The sequence below is a fragment of the Apium graveolens genome, chromosome 1 (genome assembly GCF_009905375.1).
Source record: "Apium graveolens cultivar Ventura chromosome 1, ASM990537v1, whole genome shotgun sequence".
NCBI classification, from domain to species: domain Eukaryota; kingdom Viridiplantae; phylum Streptophyta; class Magnoliopsida; order Apiales; family Apiaceae; genus Apium; species Apium graveolens.
This window is the reverse complement of record NC_133647.1, coordinates 178632095-178641722: the sequence shown is the minus strand read 5'-3', so window position 1 is coordinate 178641722 and position 9628 is coordinate 178632095.

Genomic DNA, 9628 nt, shown 5'->3' with positions numbered 1-9628 from the left:
TTCCACCCACCCAAATAATTGACCTTATGCTTTCCACCCACCCAAATAATTGATCATATGTATGTATATTTTTCTATACAGTGCTTTCTAATAATTCAACATTCATCCGAATAATTGACCCTATGATTCGATAACACAAATCGCAAATCCAATAACTGAATTCTACTAAAAGAACTGAACATACCTTCGATTTTTTGAAATGAACTGAAAGTAATGAACTGAAAGTGAATTCTACTGAAAGAACTGAATTCTTCGATTCGATTAATTGATTAATGTAATACTCTAGTATGTATTTTACTTTTGTTTTGTTTTGGGTTGTAAATTGAACCCATTTACGTAAGTTGCGGACTAATGGGCTTGCATGATTGGGCCAATGGATCAATAAAATCTAAAAAATAGCAGGGGCCATATAACTTATGTTACTCACATATATACGTATATTACCCTTTCTGTACATTAAGATATATAGTAATAATTATGGTAATAACTCACTATATAGTTAGTTAACAATTCTAATTAAAATATAATAACTATTTAATTTAACATACTTATATATTATATATACTTTTAATCAAAAATATTCGATAATAAATTTTTCATATAATTTATTTTCACTTTTATTAAATAATAACTATATATTTACGAAATTACGCTAATTTTGGTAATAACTCAACCAACATGAAAACATTAGCATACAAAGTAGCAAGCTACCAATATCCTTTATTATAATACCTGAGTCTACCCACGTATATAGTTAGATACAGTTAACCAATTATAAAATTATGAATTATTTTAAGATCAAAAAATTATGAATTATTTTAGGACCAATCAGATGTCATTCCTAAATCTTAGACCAATCATATTATAATAAAATTTTCCTTATTTACCCTTTACATCCCATTATACTAACTGTAAGACCCTTGGACTGGATTGAAATTCTGGGTTCGGATTCACTAGGCAGCCAAGTGAAACTGGGACCGGGCGTCACCAGGCGGCGACTCATGATAGGCGCCGGCGGCGACACGGGCTAGTCGCTGGGCGGGGACCTAAATTGGGAGCTATGGCGACTCGGGTTAAAATTTGGTTGGCTGAATTATGTGTGGGCAACAGTGAGCTGGGAGCTTAGCTTGGAAGAACCAATCTTCTTGCAGTTACATTGAACCCAAAGATCTTCTTGAAAGATGAATAAACCTTTATCAGTACAACATGCTTTCTTGAAGGATCATGTGAAGTGGCCATTAAATCTCCTTTCCTCCCTTGTACTTGAAAACTAACCTTTCAGGTAGGTTTCTGTATGTATCAATCCCTCTCACTTCTTCTAGTTCATCTAGATAGAGATACGTCACACAAGTACATGTAATCTCCCTTATTGACTTTAGATTGAGCTTTGACTAGAGATTTGGATTTGAGAAGTGACAACTTCACTTTCTTGACTGCTCTTGACTTTGTTCAACTTCACTTTCTTGATTGCTCTTGACTTTGTTCTCTTTGGCTTGTTAAGGATTGGTAGATTGAAGTCAGGAATTGGTAGGCTCTCCCATTCTATTGGTTCATCCTTAGGCACAATAGGTTCACCATGAATGTTCCTGTAAGGATCCACCACCTTGATGTCTTCAAATACCACAAAGGGTTTTGATGCTTGAGTTGTAATTTGAGTGGATTCCTTGGAAAACTGATCCTCCAATTCCTTACCACAGAAATTGTTCCCTAAGTGCAAACACAGAAAGTATCTAAGATATACAGATTTGTGAGGACAAGATCTCACTAGCTAAATAAAATCGTGATGTTTATTTTGGTATGAACCCTAAATCCATCTAACAGAACATGCAAACACAATTAACACAAATCCATGACAAGCGCTATTGCGGTTGTACTCCTGAATACTACCCATTTATTGTGTTCTTGGCACATTAGTCAAAAATTCCCCGAGAAATTAGCTCATTATTATCCGACTTTTCTGAAATTCAAGACGGACTTCAACCATTGTATTTATAAATCTCTCACCGAATGAGGCTAGATGGGCGTCGTTTATGGAAAAGTATCACTTGCAAGAGCATAAATGGTTAAATGGGTTATATAAGTTGAAGCACATGTGGATTTCTACATATACTAGAAACACATTTTCGGCGTTTCAAAATAGTACATCAAGGAGTGAGAGGATGAATTCTTTCTTTGATAAGTATGTGAGTTCGGCAACGGGTTTGAAGGAATTTACTGAAAATGCCCAAAAAATATTGGCAAGGCAATTCATGAGGGAGAAGGAAGAAGATTATGTCACCATTAATCTAAAATGTCCCATAAAATTGCATACCACATTTGAGTATCATGCTTCTTGTATCTACACTAAGGAAATGTTTAGAAGATTTCAAGATGAATTGGTTAATTCTTCAAAATACTTTGTTGAAAAAGACCGACGAGCTAGTGAAGAAGGGGAGAGAATGGGGGATGTTTATACATACTCTAGTTGTTATATGCCCATGTCCGAGCCTACGAGAAGAAATGTTTATTATACATTGTATATTTTGTCTTTAATAGACAGTAGGTACACATATTAGTGACTCTTTTCAATGATTTAATGCTGAATTTTTTGGGTTGTTTTCTATGAATAGGATATAACATGGACGCCATATGCAGGGATGGTGTGCCCCAGGCCAGGAGACCTCAATTCAGTGAGAGATATCACGCCCCTGTTTTTCTACAATTTTGTGGAGCATCACATGCCACATCTTTGTAGCAAAAAATATCCAGTATTCGTATCTTACGATGTCAACTCTATCACATGGTTTCCCTACGAAATTCCATTCAAGCAACAGAAAGGTGGTCTTCCATAAAAGTACCAAACTTTCCACAAGAAATAAATCGAAGAATGGAATGCTGGAAAGCCTGCTGAGGCTTATATGACAGCAATCAAAAGACATGAGTGTGAGTATTCTTGGTTTATTTAAGTTTATTTTTCATAAATAAAAAAAAACATCTACTGGCTTTTCTTAATATCTACGTAGCACTGAGCGGGAGGTCACCGAGGATTTTGTATCAGAGATAGGTGAGTAAAAAAATAGTTTTTAATTTCATATAGAATGAATGAAAGCGGTAATGACTTTGGATGTTCAACTTACGTATTATACACCTCCTATTACAGAGAACATAAATGATGGTGAGCACGGAGATTAGGAGGATGAGTGGGAATCAGCGCGTAGCACTGAGGGTGAGGACATTGAGGATTTTGACTACCATTTTGAATCAGAGAGAGGTTAGTAAAGAAACAGTTTCTTATACACACCTCCAATTGCAGAGAACTTTCATCATTTATCTAATGCATAACCTGTATCTCTAGTTTTTGCAACTGTTATACATTAACATACACTCTTAGTTTAAATTCTTGTTTTCACAGATCGTACGAACACGTTCAACCCTGGTAAACCTAGACTCTTAAGTTTAGGAGCCATGAAAAATTATTTTTCTAAGTTTAGACTCTCCACTCTTTTGCCCAATTTTGTCAACAATAAAAGGCTACTTTCAGAGACAGAAGGAAGAGAAGCAAGTGTGTCTGCTTCGGGTCCTGTTGTGGAAGAGAACTGTAGAAATAACAAGCGAAAGAAGAAAACCAAATGAGTACAAGACCTTATAAATGTTTGCTTCTTACAAATTATTCCATATCATTTGGCTTTGGCACAAATATCAGATGAACCAAGATTGTGCACGGTACCTTGTAAACACTATTTCATGGAATATTGATTTTTCCTGTGAAAGAAATATATTATTTTTTTATCATTCTAAATGCTAAAAAGATATATGGTACCCCAACAAAATGTGATTAGTACATACAATTGTGCGAATAACAGTGTGCGAGTATAACTGTGAAAAAAAGAAAATAAACGAAAAGGATAAGGATATGAGAGAGTTCTCGAGTCCAGTTGAAAAGAAAGAACTGTCTCCTTAAAGCTATTTCGCCTCTCACCGTATGTGCGAGCCGACAGCCTCCCAGGATAAAACGAGAAGACGGTGTCGTTATACAAACAGCACCTCCGATGAGCTAGAACAGAGCAAGAAACCATCACCGACGAGAGAGAGAAGAATAGAGTTTGTGTTTAGAGACGACTGTGTATCAGAGGGTTTGTGTTTAGAGACGGTTGTGTATTAGATTATATACCCTAGATTATTTATCTCCAACGAGTGTGTCCATGGCATCGTGATGGTGATAAACCATTGATGTTTGCATGGACAGATGAGAAGATAAAGATTGCAGTGGACAAGATGGACACTGATGAAGAAAAGCCTGTACTGAATGATGTATGGAGTAACTTACTTTGAAACCTATATTTTAGTACTACTATCAGTCATACTTTGAAACCTATATTTTAGTACTATTATCGGTCAAGATTTTAATATATATTTTTTTCCCAGAACATCCAAGAATTATATCGGCGGGTGCAAGAACTTGATTGTAGAATGGCTAAATTGGAGAAAGGGAAGAGGAAGAAAATGGAGGAAGAAGAAAAAAAGGAACCTCAGCCCCAATAACAGTGGGTGCCTTTTATAGTTTAATTAATATTACAGAGATAATAAATGATGGTGAGCACGAAGATGAGGAGGATGAGTGGGAATCAGCGCAAAGCACTGAGGAATTTTTTTTGAGCAAGACTTTCAAAAAAATTTACATTGAAACATGACAAGGGATGCAAAATGGGGGTTTGAAGTGACTTTCGATAGTCACTACTGGTACTATGTATTACATTTCATTTATGATATTGTACCTTGTTTATTTACACACACAAGCTGGGTCTTTGTGGAAACAGCCTCTTCATTCTTTTGAGTGAGGGTAAGGCTGCGTACATCATACCCTCCCCAGACACTGCTTTATGCGGTAATAATGGGTACGTTTGGTTGGTTTTATTAATCAGGATATATACTTTTACTAGTTTATATCTCGTGCAATGCGCGGGTTATTTTTAATAAGTTAAATAAATTTTGAAAAGTTGTTGTATTTATAAATAAATAGGTTTTATTTAGAACAGAGCAAGAAACTATCACCGACGAGAGAGAGAGAAGAATGGGGTTTTTGTTTAGAGACGGCTGTGTATCAGAGGGTTTGTGTTTAGAGACGGCTGTGTATCAGATTATATACCCTAGATTATTTATCTCCAACGAGTGTGTCCATGGCATGTTGATGGTGATAAACCATTGATGTTTGCATGGACAGATGAGAAGATAAAGATTGCAGTGGACAAGATAGACACTGATGAAGAAAAGCCTGTACTGAATGATGTATGGAGTAACTTACTTTGAAACCTATATTTTAGTACTACTATCAGTCATACTTTGAAACCTATATTTTAGTACTATTATCAGTCAAGATTTTAATATATATTTTTTTCCCAGAACATCCAAGAATAATATCGGCGGGTGCAAGAACTTGATTGTAGAATGGCTAAATTGGAGAAAGGGAAGAGGAAGAAAAGGGAGGAAGAAGAAAAAAAGGAACCTCAGCCCTAACAACAGTGGGTGCCTTTTGTAGTTCAATTAATATTACAGAGAACATAAATGATGGTGAGCACAAAGATGAGGAGGATGAGTGGGAATCAGGGCGTAGCACTGAGGAATTTTTTTTGAGCAAGACTTTCAAAAAATTTAACATTGAAACATGACAAGAAATGCAAAATGGGGTTTTGAAGTGACTTTCGATAGTCACTACTGGTACTATGTATTACATTTCATTTATGATATTGTACCTTGTTTATTTACACACACAAGCCGGGTCTTTGTGGAAACAGCCTCTTCATTCTTTTGAGTGAGGGTAAGGCAGCGTACATCATACCCTCCCCAGACACTACTTTATGCGGTAATACTGGGTACGTTTGGTTGGTTTTATTAATCAGGATATATACTTTTACTAGTTTATATCTCGTGCAATGCGCGGGTTATTTTTAATAAGTTAAATAAATTTTGAAAAGTTGTAGTATTTATAAATAAATAGGTTTTATTTATAACAGAGCAAGAAACTATCACCGACGAGAGAGAGAAGAATAGGGTTTGTGTTTAGAGACGGTTTTGTATCAGAGGGTTTGTGTTTAGAGACGGCTGTGTATCAGATTATATACCCTAGATTATTTATCTCCAACGAGTGTGTCCATGGCATGTTGATGGTGATAAACCATTGATATTTGCATGGACAGATGAGAAGATAAAGATTGCAGTGGACAAGATGGACACTGATGAAGAAAAGCCTGTACTGAATGATGTATGGTGTTAGGTCACACACACATTATAGAGGGGGTGAATACAGTGTATAGTACACTCAAATCGAACTTTAAGAACTTAATTAACAGAAAACAAACTTTATTGAAACAATAAACTCTTTTACAGTATGGAACTGTTACCTCTCAGTGATGAACAAATATCACGAGAGCTGCTAGGGTTACAATGAATAATCTTTTCTAATAATGATAACACTTATAGTGTAAACCCTATGTCTGTGTTTATATACTACACAGTTACAAGATAATCACTAATTGATATGGAATATAATTATGCTTCCTAAAATATATCAATCAGATATCTTTTCTTCCAAGTATTCCATTCTTCACGGAATTCCTTCTTCATGCATATCTCTTCTTATGTTTATCTCGATCTTCTTTCCTTTAATCAGCTACTGTCCTTATCTGATTGTCCTTCAGCACTTAAGTTCTGATATCTATCTTCTGATGATTATCTCCTGATAATATAAGTACTGATATCCTTAAGTCCTGACTTCCAGTATAAGTACTGATCAACAGTTAAGTACTGATTTATCCTGTTCACGTAAGATCTGAAAGCTAAACATAAAACATATTAGCCATGACATTATCAAATATATCTAACAATCTCCCCCAACTTGTAAATTAACAAAATATACAAGTTTAACAGATATTTGATGATGTCAAAAACATTAAGTACAAATGCATGAGAAATAGACTAGATAACTACAACTTACAGTCCTTAAAGTTTTACCAATTTCAACTCCTGATAACAACTTCAATCTGTATAAATATCATAATTTAAGCAGTTGTAGATCTTCGACTTGGCTTCTTCATTTTCTGATCTCTCTGATGTCAGGAGTTGTTCTGAGATAGTTCTTCAACAAACATTTCTCAGCATATCTTAGTTCATCAATCATTCTCCTTTTAACATCTTTAAGCTCTGCAGTATCTTCACCAGTTTGAAAGATTGCAGCTCTGAGATCATTAATCTTTGCTTTTCTCAACTCCTGATCTAGTCTTATGACATAAGCTTTGTCAGACTCAAGATTGAATTCAAGTCCCTTAATACCAAGATACGTTCTGGTCTGTGCAGTATTAGGCTTCATATTAACAATATCACCATTGTGATCTCTGTACTTTGGAACATATATGCTGTCAGACTTAACAGAATAAAGCCTTTTCTGTCTCTGAATCTGTTCTTTTAAGTAGTTTGCAGCAGTCTCTGTTATTCTGTCATTCACTTGAAGTAAGAAAAGTACATGCTCCAATTCTTCAAAATACTTCAAAGGAATGGCATTTTGTCTTATATGATAAACCCTACCATCTGTCATGAAATACAACATGATGTATTCTTTCAAGTAGGTATGGTAAACCATCTGTACATATTCCAGTTGATTCAATCTCTCAAGAGTTGCTCCAATACCTGGTTCACTCAAGGAAGTTGGATCATTGGTAGTGTTGTGTACTCTTCTTTCATCAGCACTTCCCAATCCAGTTTTATCTCTAGCTTCCTTTCCAGTAACTACTCTTGCTTCAAAACCACTTGCAGTAGTCTTCAAAGATTGAGTCTGTTTTGCTTTAGTGAATCCTGGTAGGAGTGTCTTTGATCTATTTTCTGATATCAAGTTAACTTGAGCTCTGTCAGAGGTTACTTGCTTCTTTTGAATATCAGAACTTACAATTTCTTGACTCTGAACAACTTGAGTCATGTCAGAGGTTATTTTAAGAACTTTTCTTGAAGTCAGAGCAAGATCATCTTTTTCATCAGCAATTTCTTCTTCCTTAGGAGGTACATAAGTCTTGATAGGTTCACCAACCTTTTCTTTACCCTTGGATCTTGGATCTATCTGTGGTTGTGATCTAGCCAATGTTGCTTCAGTATATGTCCTTTCTTTGATCACAATGCCTTTAAGTTTTGGAAGTGACTTTTTACCAGAAGCTTCAGTTTTAGATGTGACTTTCTCTGATTTAAGTTTGGCTTCTTCTTCCTTTAAACTTTCCAAGTCCATTCCTGGATTTTCTTGAAGAAATAACTGTCTTGACATTTCCTCATCAAGATCTAGAAGTTCATCAGAACTTATCCTTTTACCAGCAGCAGAACTTATTCTTTTCCCAGTATCAGAACTTGTTCTGTGACTAGCTTGTCTTGATGTAAACCTTCTACCTTGACTATGACCACTACCCATTCCAGAGTTTCCTTGGTCATCTTTTCCATCATCCTTTCCTTGCAGTGTCTTATTGGTTTTGCATTTGGACTTAATTACCTTCTCCCCCTTTTTGGCATCAACAGGTAGTAAAAGAGAGATAAGTAGTTCCACTGAGGTCTGGATTTCAGTAAGTTGCGATTGCTGAGAAGCTTGATTTGTCAGTATTTGATCAATCTGAGCTTGTTGTTTCTCTTGAGTTTGCTCAATATAAGCAATCCTGTCAATGGTAGGTTGAAAGAACTTTTTCTTATCAATTTTCCAAACTTGTTCCTGTTTGATAAAGTTCTCCTGAATCTTGTGTAGCTCTGCATGAGTAGTTGAATGAAGACCTTGTAGATGTTTAGTACTCAATGCAGTGACTCTAAGCTGGGTTTTAAAATCATCAGAATTTAACATTTCATCAGCTTTAGTCAAGTGCTCAGCAAGATGTAAAGTATTGGGAACACATGAAACTGAGTTCCATTCCTTAGTCCACTCCTGACCTGCAGGAGTTTCACTCCAAGGCACGGGTGCATCTCTGATAACAAACTCCTTTACCAGTTCAAACTTAGGAAGAGTCGGTGGTGGAGTATGTCCGGAAGGACCTGCTTCATCAGCATCTACAGTTGGAGCAGCATCACCAGTATCTCCAACATTTGCAGCATCAGAACTTAAAGAATCAGTATCTTCTGATAAGACAATAGTGTGAGTAGCAATGGAGGCTTCAGCATCCTCTAATTGTTGATCTTGTTCTAAGTTCTGATCAACAGCCATATCCTGATGCTCCCCTAAATTCTGATCATCAGCATCTTGATGCAGAGAAGGTGTTGTTGATAACTCTGGAGTTTGAACAGCATCAGTAACAGGTGTTGTGGAAGGATTATTTGATGTTGGAGCTTCTAAGAAAAGTATTTCAGGCACAACCAGGTTCTGAATATCAATTTCAGCACTTGTGCCTGGATCAACAAGAGACACAGATGGTGAGTTAGCCTTGTCAGAGACAGCTTCATGAGATGGAGTTGATGGAGAAGAAGTAACTGGAGCAAATTCCTTGTCTTGTGAGATCAGAGATTCCTGATCCCCTTCCTTAGCTGCTTCCTCCTCATCATCTGAAACTGGCCTTTGTGCCCTCTGTTTCTTGTACTTCCTTGTTGATTTGGATTTCTTGGGAGTTTCAGGAAATATCATACGTCTAAGCCTCTTGAG